General features: G+C 37.1%; 1 protein-coding gene across 3 annotated transcripts in view; it reads left to right on the top strand.

The window, feature by feature from the left end:
* Positions 1-15,026, top strand: part of PH4alphaPV (prolyl-4-hydroxylase-alpha PV) — a 161,451-nt gene that overhangs the window by 29,609 nt on the left and 116,816 nt on the right. For all 3 annotated transcript variants that reach the window (XR_011033374.1, XM_068298070.1, XM_068298067.1), the window contains exon 3: positions 12,058-12,095. The gene's annotated coding sequence lies outside the window, so the exon portion shown is untranslated. The remainder of the gene's footprint in view (positions 1-12,057; positions 12,096-15,026) is intronic.

Below are 15,026 nucleotides of genomic sequence, written 5' to 3'. Positions count from 1 at the left end.
TATGTGCCAGCAACCCTCTTCATTTACGGTTTAGCATAATGAAAAGTTGCTGATGACTGTTAAGGCCGCCGCATCTGGGCCATGGGCATAAAATGCAATTTAGGGTTGCAAAGCGATACGATAGCTAGTGACACGGGGGTTTTATCCGCGACACCTTTCGTCTAGAGGGTATTTGGGAACAGAGCCGTGGATTGGGGAGGAGGGTAAGGGAAACGGTGTATACAGGGGCACAAGCCAGGCCACATGCCTGGCGCATGCAATGGACCAGCATTAATCCTTCTGTTACTCTCGGTTTTTCGCAATTGTTCAATTGTTCATGCCTTTGAGAACTCAACAAATTTCTGTTCAGGGGTTGTGAATCCAGTGTTGTGCATATCGACAACGATCAAGGTAGGCAGTCGTCCATTAATGCACACACATATACATATGTATCTATACATATGTACATACATATATTTTGCTACCAGATTTTCCAATTTTGATTGATTTTGATTGCCCTGGGCCGGATGCGAAATAGATGTACGAATATGTTTTGCTTATGAATTATGAGTTTAACTTGCTTTAAGGTGTGTTTGTGTGCGTGTGTGGGTAGGATTTATAAGCCGACAGAAGTCAAGTATTTAGCAAACAGATAAAAAAAAATGGAACATAACAAAACGTATATTTGAACTACTTATTTTAAAAATGTTGTAAAATGGCAAGTTCTTTGTAAATTTCAACTATTTAAAGCGCGTTCTGATCAGCTCTTCCTTTATTAACACCTGGTCCTTACAAAACTTATAAATATGTACAAAATATAGAGCAAATCTGCTGTCCAAGTGAGCGAAACACTATGCCGGGTTGACAGTCTCAATTGCTGAACTCGATACTTTTCAAAAGAGAAACAAAATGCATTGTCTCCTTTTAAAGGATAACTTGTGATATTCAAAATCTCATATCATATTGCTCTCTGGGTAACCCTTCGTCTGGATCTACTGGCCCCCGACACATCACCAGAGTGCGATGAGATGGCAGATGGCATATCCCGCAGCCTGGTCATGGATATGTGTGTGGATACGCATCGACTGGCTGCATCCTTTGCTCCTCTGCTCTTGGCACACGTTACACTTTTTGTTCACCTTTTTTCTGTTGGCTGAAATTTGTTGCTTTTTTGCAGTTTTCGTTTTAGGTAGATGGGGCGTGTCTCTTGTCAGTTGAGGGGGCGGCTAGCAGATTGGTTTTGTCTGCACTTTTTTATAGTAGTATGGTATGTCTGTGGTTTTGCTCAACATTTATGCTATAGTTTTGGTATCTTTTTTTTGCATTTTTGTTTTTGTCTGTTGCTGTTGGTACTAAGGAAATGGCTCATTGCACTTTGGCTACACTGAAAGGCATTTAAAGCGCATTTCCGCTTTGCCTTTGAGGCTTTTGCCTGATGTGTGTGTGTTTTTTGTTAGCTACCGTTGAAGAGATTTTGTTTTTAGCGATGAGCCGCATAATACAATTGAAATTTTTGGTCTGGATTCTGTATTTATTTTGGTTTGGTTTTCTTCACCCAAGGGGTTGTCCTTCTGGCAAGGTAAACCAACTGCAACCCTCTAACTTTAGCTTTGCTAATGACACTCCAAACCGATTCAAATCGCAACAGTGCATGATAATGCAAAAAGGAGAAACGAAAAAAGTGAATGCCAAACTTGTTTAATATGGTGGTGGCTAAAGCTAAAGCAGAAGCACCACAAAAGAAAAATTTAAATTAGATTAATTGATTGAAATGCGCGACAGGATGAAGAGTGTCCTGCAGTGGGTTGAATTTTGTCACAGTTGTTGCTTGTCTGCCATGTTCTAAACGTGTTTTTGCCTTCTTTTTTTCAAGCCTGGCTGACATAATGGTCTTATAGCTCGTGTCTATGTTGTCAGAGGTGTAAATAATACGGCTTGGGTTTAATGAAGCGAAAGTCATCCTTAGGATGCTAAAAAGAAAAATAAAAAGAATTGTTACTAAATGGATTTGTTTGGATTATTGAAATGCAAGAGACAAAGGCATTGTAATTGCTTTGATAGGTCAAAAATAATAAGAAATTTGTTGATTAGCATAATATTTATACTACATATATATACGTTGAATTCTTCTGTAGGATCATAAATGTGTACCTTAGATTAGTTTATAAATGGCTTAAACTTTATAAAGTGGTGCAAACGTTTCTTTTTAACACAAAACATTAATTTCTGTTTTACCTTAAATTCATTGAATTGTTTATATTATACAATTTGATTTATTATTCATTTCAACATGAACTTAATAAAGTTCTCAAAGTCAATAAGCTGCCACATGCTGTTTGCCTTTGACTCATACTTGGTATTTTTTTTTGCCGAAAAATAAGACAAATAAATGGCTGGTGGGGCGGAAAAAGGAAAAGAGAAAAGAACCCGTCAAAATTAATAAAAATAAAACTCAAAAAATATCTTTTAAACGAAAAGCGCGTGTGCGTGCCTCAAGCGCGGCTCAGGCAATACTTATAGAATGTCGGATCTGTCGGATGCATTTTTGTTGGTCTCGCCAACTCGGCGGTGTGTGACACATGTGAAACGGTTGGCAACTGTTTTTTTTTTAATTTTTTTTATTTTTGTGTGTTGTATTTGCAAAAGTTATTAATTTTAATTGACTGTTGTGTAATGTTGTCGCTCTTCGGACACATTCCACCATCCAGCATTCGAGCATTCAACGGCAAAGGCAACACTTCGACAGCGTCCGGGTTTTAAGTATGGATGTTGCACTTCACACTCATATGCCCCACCGTGGCAGAAGTCAATGTCCTGCCGTTCCCGGCGACAATGGCGGATTGGCTTTAATTAAACATACAACTCGCACACCACTTTGACACTTTGGGCTGTCCGACGACGTCATTTTGCTTCTAAAAATAGACAAGAACATAACTCTGGTTAGACTTTGTAGTTGCATTTGGCTTGGGTTTTGTTTTGTATTATTATTTTTTTTTTTTTTGCTCTACTCTTATAATTAGAAGGAGCGTCAGATGTTAATTGAGGTATGCGACAACCACTTGTCACATTTGCCATAATTTTAATTGTTTAACTTTTATATATATATCTAAATAGGCGCCAGTTTAGTTGCACATTTTGCTTAATGCATTTGTTGGCGCCAAAAAACCGAAACGGAATGACAGCCAGCGAGTGAAATGCAACTTCCAAATGACATTATCAAACACATCTTTGATGAAGACAAATGATTGGCTTGGTTAAATTCATACATATCTAATTAATGAGGAAAAATACCAAAGCTACGCTTAGACTTTGGACTCCAAATGGGGAAGTGAACGTACAAAATGCTGCTCAGACCGGGTCATAGCGATTCTCTGGACTGATGACAAAGATCGTTGACTCATCAAAGTTTTACTTGCAGACACTTAAATGTCGAATGGTTCAGTTGAACAGTAACAAGCAATGCTTATCAATAGAAAGATGATGGAATGATTTAGAAAATCAAAATAAAAGATCTTTGAACATTTTAAACTATTCTTATTTAATGGTTTTAGTACTCTAATGAGAGGGGAAAGTGGCTATGATTCTAGGCTGTGAGTCTTTGAATCTAATCTTTCTTTAATAGAAAGTTCTTAACTTATATGATTGCTGCTGCTGGAAAATGCTTTTGAATATTTGTTTTAAAGTGCTTACCTTTTTGCAAAAGGTTCTTAATTCATTCATAACTCAGAGACTGGTACGCCTCTCTGGTTCTTTGTTTCCATATCATAGCGCCGGTGCGCCTCTAAACGCCGTATGGCAAGCGGGCGGTCTCTAAGGTCTCAGCATAAACAAAGTGTGAAATTTGTACCTAAAATAAAAATGTTGAAAAAAAAGGATATACAGACATGAGGGCAGAATGTCTGCATTTGATTTCCGTGCCTTCGCCTCACCCAAATAAGCCAACCATTCACACCTCAGAGAACAAACCGAAGCATCCGTAGATTTTTCACATGCCGTGGCAAACATTTGGCAAACACATGTGCAGCAAAAAGAAAACAGAACGAGAACTGACTGTACACAGGAGGTGCCCCCTGAACCAGACCTATGTATGTATGGACTATTAACACTGATATTCGGGTTTTTGGGTTTTGTGTATCTAAAAGATGCGTTTGATTGTGTGTGTGTTTGTCCGAATGTGTGTGTGTGTGTGTGTACCTACGCCTTTTGGTCACTGCTGTTCATGGTGCTCTCTGTCCTTTTGTGTAAACAAATGAAATGTTCATATTTGTTTGTTCTTTCGAGTAGCAAGGACTTGGTATTTGGTGCTCACAAAAATTGGCCAAGCAAATGTCTTTGTCAATGTCTAGCAAGCGCCAAGCAAATTGCCAAAAACAAAAAAACAAAAAACCTTATTGAGGGGGAGAAGAATGGCCAAAAACTTTTCCAAATCAGCTGAAATTATGAACTTCCGTTTCGCTGCAGAGCTTCGAAGCAGCGGAAGTTCATTTTAACCCACAATAAAAGTTTGCATTCTTCAATGGCGTGTGCGATGCTACAAAATATATATCTACTCTCTCTCTTTCTGTCTCTGTCTTTTTATATATCTCTACACATATATATCAGTTGATGTTCATGTGCAAAAGTTTTGCGCTTATATAAGAGCATAAAATTTGCATTATTCACTTAAAACAAACACGCACGATGCTCCAACAAAATCGGAGGTCCTTTTGCCTTTTCCTGTGCAAAAACTGCTTTTCGTTTCTTTACTTTTTCCACAGTTTTTTCTTTCTTGCTCTTAAACAAACAAACAAACAAATATTTAATGCAAATAAATGCGTAAGAAAATTGCCAGTATTGAGCAGGATCAGGCGAATCAGCTTGCATCGATGGCAAATAGCGAGTAATATTTACAGGAGCCTTCGACTGTGAGCAAACAGCCAACCAACAGGCTAAAAGGATGGCACCTTAAATCAAAGTGCCATTCGTTTCGTTTGGTTAAGGAATGTACAAAATTATAAACTGAAAGTCCTAAATATTTCCAGAAAATTATTGGCCAACAGTTTCCATTCAAGCTTGATGGCCAGAAGTGAATCGATCAGCCTAATTTGTCATTTTGATACGCTGGTATAACAAATTAAAGCCATGAAACTTTGAAAGAACATTCAATAGATTGATGTTGATTGATCTATGACTGAGGCATTTGATCCACCAGCATATTTAAAATGTTACAAAATGCCATGAAATAAGATGGTTCCCTTGCGATTCAGGAAACAAACACTCTTTCATATTTTAATACAAGTAGAGAGGTATATTTTAGGTCGACAGAAGGACTGTGCCGCGCAACATCTTAGGATAAATGCTCAACCTTTTGACTAATTTATGAGAAAGTAAATTCATAACTGATCGAATTTCATCTTTAGCCAAGTGTCGAATATTGAATGTTTGTTTTGTTTGCCTCTCTAAAAAGATCATATTCTAATTGTGTATGTCTTTGGGTTCTTATTAACCATTAAATACTTGAAGACAAGTCATGGGAAAATTGCCTTTAAAGTCCTTCAAGATATTTCAACTCTTCCTGTTGCTGCAACGAGTAAAAACTTTCACAAGTGAACATTATAAAATGCAACGTTTTTCTAGTTTTTCGATTTGAATGGCAAACTTTTGCTGTTAAGCAAACAAAAAGTCAAGACAAATATTCACAGAAGAGACACACACTCCAAGTCGACGCCAAGCATCTACGGATTCACATTCCGATTTTGTTATGTATCCCAGGGACCACCTTCCTTCAAGACAGGCAGCACGCATGCAAATTGCTCTCAAGTCAAGAACGAGTAAAGAAAAAACATTTTAAGAATTTATAGTTTTCTCTTATTTACCGACAGGAAGTGCAATTCACAAATCGTTAGCTCTAAAAACCAAGACGTAAATCGAAGACGATAGGAAAAGCCACGAAGAGTTTCTGTTGTGGAGGAGGGCGAATGGTATCGCTTACCAGTCGCGTGCCTCAATAAGGATAAGGTGTCCTTACTACAACCGCCCACAATCATCTATAGAGTAAGAAAACTTATAATCAACAGCTTTTGGAGGCTTAAAACTCTCAGCAAATCGGCAAAAGGCAAAAACTATTCCCCATATATGAAAAGGTCTTTGTGTGTGCTTGTGTGTGTGTGGTTAAGTATTTCAAAATAACATAAGTATCTTTTTGCCCAAGATGATGGCGAAGGAGAAAGTTTTCCGTCGTCGTGCAATTCCCAAAATGCGGCCCGTGTGTGCATTTAAGCCACTTTTACTGAAACTTCACATTAATTTCAATTTGCTGCCAGTAAAAGTTTTCATGCACGTCCGCAAATTGCTTTTGGGTCTTTTCGAAGTGAGTTCTCGACTAGGGATTCTGTATATGAGAGTGTGAGGGGGAGTTAGTTTAAGGTGTATTCATATAGAAAGTTTAACACTTTGCGGTTAAGAGGTAGATGGCTTACATAAGGTGATTTCCAACAAGGATATTGATAATAACAAAAGATCAAATAAACAGAGAAATTGTATATATACCTACATGTGTATATAAATCGATAAAAATGCCTTTGATGGAAGTGATTTCTGGTAAATATTTTGAGCTTGCCTTTCATTTGCGACGATACCCTAAATAAATTCGTTTATTCTTTTCACATTTGTTTTGTTTTCGTGGAAGTATTTTGAAGTTGTTCTCTTTCAGATTTCGACCACCCAAAAAGTATTTCGCGGAAAGCACAAGACAAACACACAGAGGTCTCTCACTCTCTCTCTCTCTCTCTCTCTCTCTCTCTCTCTCTCTCACTCATCCACTCGTTCGAAATGTGAAACGTGCTAAAATTTGCCAGCTCTGCACATGAGCTTAAGTATTCAGCTTTCAGCTTCCAACTTCCAGAATCGTCAACTTCAGGGACAACCAAGTGGACAAATGGCCAAATGGCTTGGCGGTACCTTGTGATGACAGAACCCGCCCACATGGAGACATTTCTTACGTGACTTGTGCCAAAGTCAAAGTCAGCACCAACGTCACCGTCTCAGCTGCTGCTTGGCAATGAAATCATTCACTTGGTTGCTAATAAATTTGCATTGAAATAACTCGAAAAGGGAACAGAAACTACCCAGGAATGGGCAACTCATAGAGATAGAGACTCAACCCTCATTAGTTTTAATAGTTTAACGACTGAAACTACATAGGCGATTTGCCTTAACGTGTGTCAGTGTGCCTCTAAATGAGCTTGAAAGTCGGCCAGTTAAATTTTATAAATTAGTTACCCCATCTAAGGGGTCACCTTTAAGCCCAAGATATTTGTCTTTTGCTCCCTTTAGTCGTGCTTGTCCCCAGCTGAATGTTAGATTTTTGGACAAGTCTTAAAGCCCAACACACGGCACGCACACAGACACACACACACACACACACGCAGAAAGACATAATCCTTGGTTATTTGCTTGTGAGTTGTTTCTTTTATATCCTGCGGGATATGCAAACTTATTAGACAACTTTTGTTGAGAGTTGTTTCACATGATAAAGATGCCCAGAGACAGCAAAAACATTTTCGTGCAAGTCATTTACATATACACATACATTATGGAAAATGAAAGATAGTTGGTTAAAGAGGGTTAAGAATTGAAGGGAAACTCTTCGAAAGTAGGTATAAAGAGGCAACAATCAAGTCTCAGTTACTACTTTATGACCAAACTTTCAATATACTCCCTACTAAGAGATGGATTTGATTGTGTTAAGGTATTTACGATTATCTTAAATTGATTTGGGAATAATTCGGAAAATTCTGATGTATTCAAATATCATTTCTACATTCAAAATGGTTTATTCTATTTCTGAGAAATTTATTCCTGCTTTGACCTTGACAACATCTTTCTCATACAGATCCTCTTCATTGAGTCTAAGAATTTATTTTCAATAGTTTATGGATTTTTGTCATGTCCCTCATGTTAATGTTTAGATGTCGTCTTTGAGTACATTGTAACTACATTGTAAGCAGAAAATTCTTGCCTCAAGTTCATGGTTTGGCAGTGCCAAAATCAACAACGAATATTTGCACCTGGCACAAGCCTCACGGCCAAATGAGAACTTAGACAAGCCATGACCAAACACAGACACCAAGCGAATCGGTCTCAGTAGCGATCTCTACTAAATGGCCACCCATTGCGCCTGGCTTTTTGCAAAACAAACAGAACGTCAGTCAAAAAAACAAAAAAATAAAGCAAGAAACAAAAAATAAAGAAAAAGAAACGCGTTCGCAGTTTGGTTTAGGCAGATCGGAACTATGCCACAAAATGCTGCCACTGCAATTCAATGTATTTTTTTTCTGCTCTGTCTCTCACCGATATGCTGGCAAAAATAGCCACCGTATGCGGTGTTTACTTTGGCAGCACTTGAAATATGCTGGCCTCCGCCCCCTCTGCCCCTTCTAAGTCCACAATATGGAGGGCACAGACCACCCGCCGTGTGTCTTGAAAAATATTCCAAATTAATAACAATTAAGCCAAGAAAGACGTAATATACCTTTGAACAATAAAATTGAAATTTATGGCGCCTCCACACACACACACACGCACATGGCCTATATATAGAGCTAACTTCAAGGTTTATTAATTACCCAAGGCAGCAGTTCTTGTGGTCGTCTTTGAAGGCTTTTGGCCATAGATTTGTCTTACTCCACAAAATAAGACGACCACAAGGCAAGGCAAGGCAAGGCAAGGCGAAAGGTTGGCGGCTGAAAACACATGTGTGTGCCATTTTCCTCAAGCTAGATAAAATTTTCCTGTTTTCCGTTTTTTTTTTCCCTTTCGTTTTGGGAGAGATTGTAACTTAAATTGTTGTTCGGGCATTCCTCCTGTACCTACACTGATAAGCGCAAAAAGGGATGTGGTTTTGGGTAAGATTGAGGGAGGTAAACTCACTCATACACACTCACACACACACACATGTGCTTCTTGTGGAAACCACATAATAATTCTTGAGAACAATGTAAGCGTCAATTGTGCATGGCCAATGAGTTTTGAGTGTGGGTACTTACATACATACATACATATATGGGTAGTTTCTTTGGGCCCTGCTCCATCCTATGAGGAGACTCGTGCAGTACATGGCCACATAGCCCACATTTGTTGCAAACGCCGACGTTGCGACGTCAAGGGACAAAGACGTCGACTACAACGACAATGTCGGCACATGCCACACGTCAAGCCAAGAAATTTAAATTAAAAACCTTTTTTGCATGAAATGTTTTTGTTACTTTTGCAGCATGATGCATATGTTATTTTGTATTTTTTTTTGTTTCCAGGGGTTGAGCTATAGAAATTCTATGTAAAGAAAAGTGATTTGACATCATTAAGGGACTTATGTACATGTGGGTAAAATCTTTCTATTATAGGAATATACCTTTATTCGAAAGTTAAACTATTGAAAATATATGTATCTATAATTGAAACCCCTATGCAACATAATCAGGGCACATTTAGGTAATTGCAGTTGCAGGTTGATATTTGCTTAAAGGTAAAACATTATATGTAAGTGGAAAATTAATGCATTCCCGTTCCTGTAATCCATAAGGCTTCATATGTGTAGCATGTAGAAGACATCATTTGATATCCTTAAAGTTCTTAAATGAAATTATCAATAGATTAGACATAGGATTAAATTTTTTCTAGATTTATGTGAAATATTGTTACTAATAGATTTGGTATGTAGTCTCGTCTAGTCAATTCCTATATCTAATACCTGTACTTAATGTATTCTTGTTTCACTTTAGTCCAAACCAAAGTCAAAGGATCATCTTTCCAATTTCAATTCCATTACAATAACATAGAATTGATTGGCTTAACAAAAAGTGTCTACTTCTTCAATTGCTGAAAGTTTCGAAGTATATTTTTTAAAAGACTAATGGAAGTAAAGGAAAAAAACTAATAACGAGTCTAACGAGCACAAAAAGTCTTGAAATTAACTATTTTGCAATATATTTTTAATACATTTCATTGCAAATAAAACAGAATTAGTCACCATTGATGGATAACTAAATAAGCTATGCTTAAACCACCTATTTGAGTAAATACTTTGTTTTAATTTGAAGAGAAGGAAAGAACTCTTTCATAAATTTCAAAGCAATTTCAAAGCTGGCCATCATTTGTAGGTTAAATGTAGCTTGTGATTTGCAGAGATTTGTTCCCTCTCCTACCTCTTCATTGCTATCTGTATCTCAATCTATATCTTCATTTCTTTTTCTGTTTCTTTTGCCGACTAATGCCAAAAGAAACCTAAATGAAGGCGGGGCAAAGCAGCAGCAGCAGCAGCGAATTTGGTTCAAATCACCTTCAAGCTCCATAAAAAAGGCAAATAAAAATAAAAGCAAAAGCCGCCACAGACAGAGAGAAAAGCGAAAAAATAATGAGCGAGCTAGATAAATTGTGCGATAGAGTGAGATGGAGCTATGCGAAGTATCTTGAAGATTTTTATTTCTTGGAATAATCTAGCGAGCACACGACTAATCTTCATTTAATTTCATTTGCGCCAAGCAGCCAAACTGAAACTGAAATTGAAACCGAAATCTCATTGAAATCAGAGTGGGTCCTTTTGCCACCGCTACCGCTTGTTCTGATGCTGATGCTCATGCTGATGCTCATGCTGCTGCTGTTAACTGAGGGCCATAAGGCAATGGACTGGCAAGGACAATGTAAGGACATTTTACCAGACATTGCAACGTTTCATTGGCTCTGACGCTGGCGTCAAGGAGATCAAAAGTATGCGACACCGTGGCTTAATTCGATTTTAACAATTGCATGGCACAAGACCCACTCAACCAATGGCAAATGGCAGAGAGCCACCCATCCACCAGCCCACCCCGCCCCGCCCCGCAAAACACATACTATCTGCCCTCTAATTGAACCAAGGGGGCAAGCAATGGTCCTGGTTCCAGTGTCTTTGTCTCCGAGTGGTTGTGCTGGGGTGCTGGTATATAAAATTAATCCGACGTGTGGCGCCGGCATCTTTGTCAGCGTCTTCAACAATTTGAATTTAAATGTCGTCTTGCGTGTTTTTTTTTCCTTCTCCTTCTTTTATTCCTTCATTTTTATTTGGTCTTTTAAGCTGAGTAAAAAAAAAAAAGGAATAAGCAGCAAAAAAGGCGACGGCCCTGTTGGATGGAGATGAAGAATTGAATTAAACGTGTCCATGCTCTTTGGTAGGTGGCAAACAGTATGGGTTATATCTCTTACCCCCTCTGCAGTTACGAATCTATTGAAAATTTTATTGCTTGGAATAATTAGGCGAATTAAGAACACAAATTAATTGGCGCCACCAGCCGAGCATATGTGGAAAAAAAAAACATAAGCTGAGATGGCAACAAAAACAACAAAGAAACAAGTTGCAAGACAAAAAAATTCTAGCTGATTTAGTTTTATAGGCATCTGGGGCTAAACATTTGAGCTCTAGCTAATTTATGAGCGTATTTTCCATCTCCCTCGCACTATCTTACTAATTCTCTCTCGTTCTGGCTAATGTGGTTGAAAGCTGATTAAGTATTCACACTTATACTACTACATTCATACGAATATCTAAACTTTTATACCTACTATACCAAATATATATATGTTTATATCTTTACGAATAAGTGCTCACTATCTATCTCTGTCTACACGATTTCATTCATTAGTTCTTAATGCTCTGTCTGTCTCCTTCTTAAGATATGAATCAACTTTTAACAAAGACTCAAAAGCCATACAAAAGTTCAACACTCTTGCAGTCTATGATTAAATAAAGTTAATTACTTTATGCAATCTTTTCAGATATATCTGTAGATCAAGGTATAAACCTGAAAATTAACAAATTTCTCTATCATCTTTACTTGGAGCGGTGTAATCAAGTAAGCATTCACTTTAATGGTTTCTGATAGACCATTTAATTACTTAATAATCCAAAAATACAAAAGTAACTCACTCTCTTTTTATTTTTACTTTAAAATCAATCATAAATCGATCATAAAACAAAGTTAAATCTAAGAAAAATTAAACTTTTCATCATAAATTGTTAATAATTATTATTATCATTAACTATATATTTCTTTTTTGTCTTAGGTTGAATGTCATAACTAATAATGATACAATGAAATTTGGTAAGTCCTCGATCCATGTTATTTTCTTTGTAATTACTAGAAAATTTATAAAAGTTCATTGGGGAAAAGAGTAAAATTAGGCAATGCTTTTTTATATCCTGCAAAGATTTACTTTTTACTGATAAATTTTTAACTGCAAACATATAAAAATTTATTCGACCCACTTAAATATATTTATAAACATCATCAGGGGGGAGAATGGAAAATAAAATGTCTTAAATTTGATTTTAATTGATCTTTGCTTATGCCAAATATTAATTATATTTGAATTATTGCCACCTGGGCTCATCATCATTCATATCAATGGCTGGGAATATCTCAAAGGAAGGACGAATTGTTTTAGGTTTCTCTGTTGCCGTTGTAGTTTTCGCTGTTGTTGTTGTAGCTTTAGTTGTTGCTGTGGATCTAGTTATTTTAGCAGTTGTTGTTGTTATTGTAGTTCTTGTTGGCGGTATTGTGGTAGATCTTGCTGTGGTTGTTGTTGTTGTTGTTGTGGAGGAAAAACTTACAGTACTTTGTATTGTGCGTCTTATCCATCGGCCATATAAATCTACTCTTATGAATATGGAAGGAACTTTCATAGTTCCTTCACCATCCACCAGCAAGCCAGTGAGATAGTAATTCTGCAGTTCCTGGCCCTCGGTATGAACTGCCATCAAGGCTGATCCTTTTAGCAATGGCAAACGCGAGTTACTACTAACACCGCATATATGATTCATTTCATAGGGAATGGCTGCAGAGAGATGCTTCAAATTGGCAAGTGTTCGACGACATTGCCTGGCACCAACAATTTGCACCAAGTCCTTGAGCTTGTAGGGCAAACTGGCAACAAGAGCAAATCCAGAAGAGTAAAAAATCTCACCTATATGCTGATTACTCTGACTATTAATGCTAGGCATGCAAATGGGTCGAATGGTTGAAGAAAAGTGCAAAATTGGTTGACTTAGTTTCAAGACACTGATGTCGTTAGTCAAATCCTCAGAGTTGTAGTCTGGATTTATGATTATTTCATCGATTTCCAATAGTTTGGGCAAACGATTACACACATGCTGATCATCGCAGTCCGTGTCAATATACGAATTAGTTGGATTCCAATCACCAAGTAGTACATAGCTCGCTGGCATCTTTTCGTTGTCATCAAAACAGTGGGCAGGAGCTAACAAGTGCTGATTAGTTATCAATACAGCAAGACACTTGTAGCTTAAACCATGATAGGCTAAAACAATGATTTTGCTTTTTTATCTTCATTGGCTTTTAGGGGTTTTCGCCTTTTTTCTTACTCTCATAGCCCAAACGTCCCATCCAGGGATGCTCATTGATTCCAGATATATGAGTTGAATTCAAAAAGTTGTCTTCATTTAGTTGTCCACATGTTGGCCAAGTGGGCAACTCATATGATTCTAAAGAACAATCTGTGGCTTATCATGTATGACGTAGACTTTGATTCCAACATACCCTGAGCCCGCACAATTCCCAGCAATGGAACAAAACCGATAAGAACTAAAGCGTTATAGAATTCCATTACCATGGCCCTCTAATATAAGACTGAAATTTTGAATAAGAATTTGAACAATTGCCTCTATCTATCTCAGGGTGCGACATTTAATGAAATATTGTTGTACGTTTCGGTTGAAATAAAGGTTTATTTTTAGAGCTGCTTATCATTTGCGTTTTGGAATTTTTGTACTTAAGTTGAAAGAGAGATTGAATATGGAGAAATCTCACTCTATCCGTGATCACTGGTAAACATTTTTTGATCTTTGAGGTAAACTTTGGTGTGGCTGATTAGGATAGAAATTTAATAATGATCGACCAAGTTCTATTTAAGCCATCAAATTCTTGCCAAATTCTACCTTTAACTTGGCTTCTTTGTCTCCAATTGCCAGCACTTCTTTTTAACAGGATGTTCAATTAAAACGAATTTTAAAAACTTGTCATTAATTGCTAACCAATTTGCATCCAACGCCCAACCCAACTCATGGATGGTCATTTCCTTGTATTTCTGATATGCCAGCCAGCTGGCTAGCCAACAGCCGTTGACATTTTTTGCATATTAATTGAAGACAAGGCCTTGTCCTTTTTGGTTGGTTCAGTGCTTTGTTTTTTTTTTTTTCGGCTTTTCCTTGTCCTCATCCAGTTCCGGCACCCTTGCCTTGGTTTAATTTGCGGTAAGTTCATTAAGTAATAAAACATAAATTTCATTCTTTTTTTTTTGTATCTTTGGGCCACCATCACCCCATCATCATCAAGTTCTTTTCATTTTTTTGTACTTTGCATATTTCTTTAATGAATTAATTCTGTTTTGGTTCTTTTCTGTTGATTCACCGTTCACTGGACTTTCATAAAGACACAAAGTCGTTGACGATGATGGAAAAAAAGAGGCAAATATATACATATATATGTATGTGTATATTAATTATAATTTATGCGAAAAACATTATGAAAACATTTGTGTGGAAAGCAGCAAACGTGGCCCTTCTCTACCTCTCACCCGACCGTCTATCAATGTTATTATTGAGCGAATGTTAATTATGCGCTAGCTGCAAAACTTTTCTATCAATTTCGAGAAAATTTTTATGAAGCGGTTTTCAGTTGCAGCTAATCAGTTGTGGTTTCTTTTTGTTGTTGTACGAAAAAAGCTGGAAAACATGTTTTGCATATGAAAATTCTATATTATTTTTCACAAATTTTTAATTGCGTCCTTTGGGTATGATAAAAAAAAGGAAAGGAAAACTCAGCATCAAATAGCAGCAAGTCTAAAGTGTCGCGATTGGAAAAGGCAGAAAGACAAGGAGGGAACGATACAGGAAGAACAGAGGTTTTTATACCGTGTATTGTCAGAATAACAGTATATATTGGATATAGGGAAATATTTGTAAGAGTTTGCTCGACTTTGTATATATTAATTAATATTTTTCTAAGCTAAATCTT

This window comes from Drosophila tropicalis, unplaced genomic scaffold, assembly GCF_018151085.1.
Source record: "Drosophila tropicalis isolate 14030-0801.00 unplaced genomic scaffold, ASM1815108v1 contig_859, whole genome shotgun sequence".
NCBI classification, from domain to species: Eukaryota; Metazoa; Arthropoda; class Insecta; order Diptera; family Drosophilidae; genus Drosophila; species Drosophila tropicalis.
Note: the sequence above shows the minus strand (reverse complement) of the source record. Positions and strands in the feature narration are given on the sequence as shown.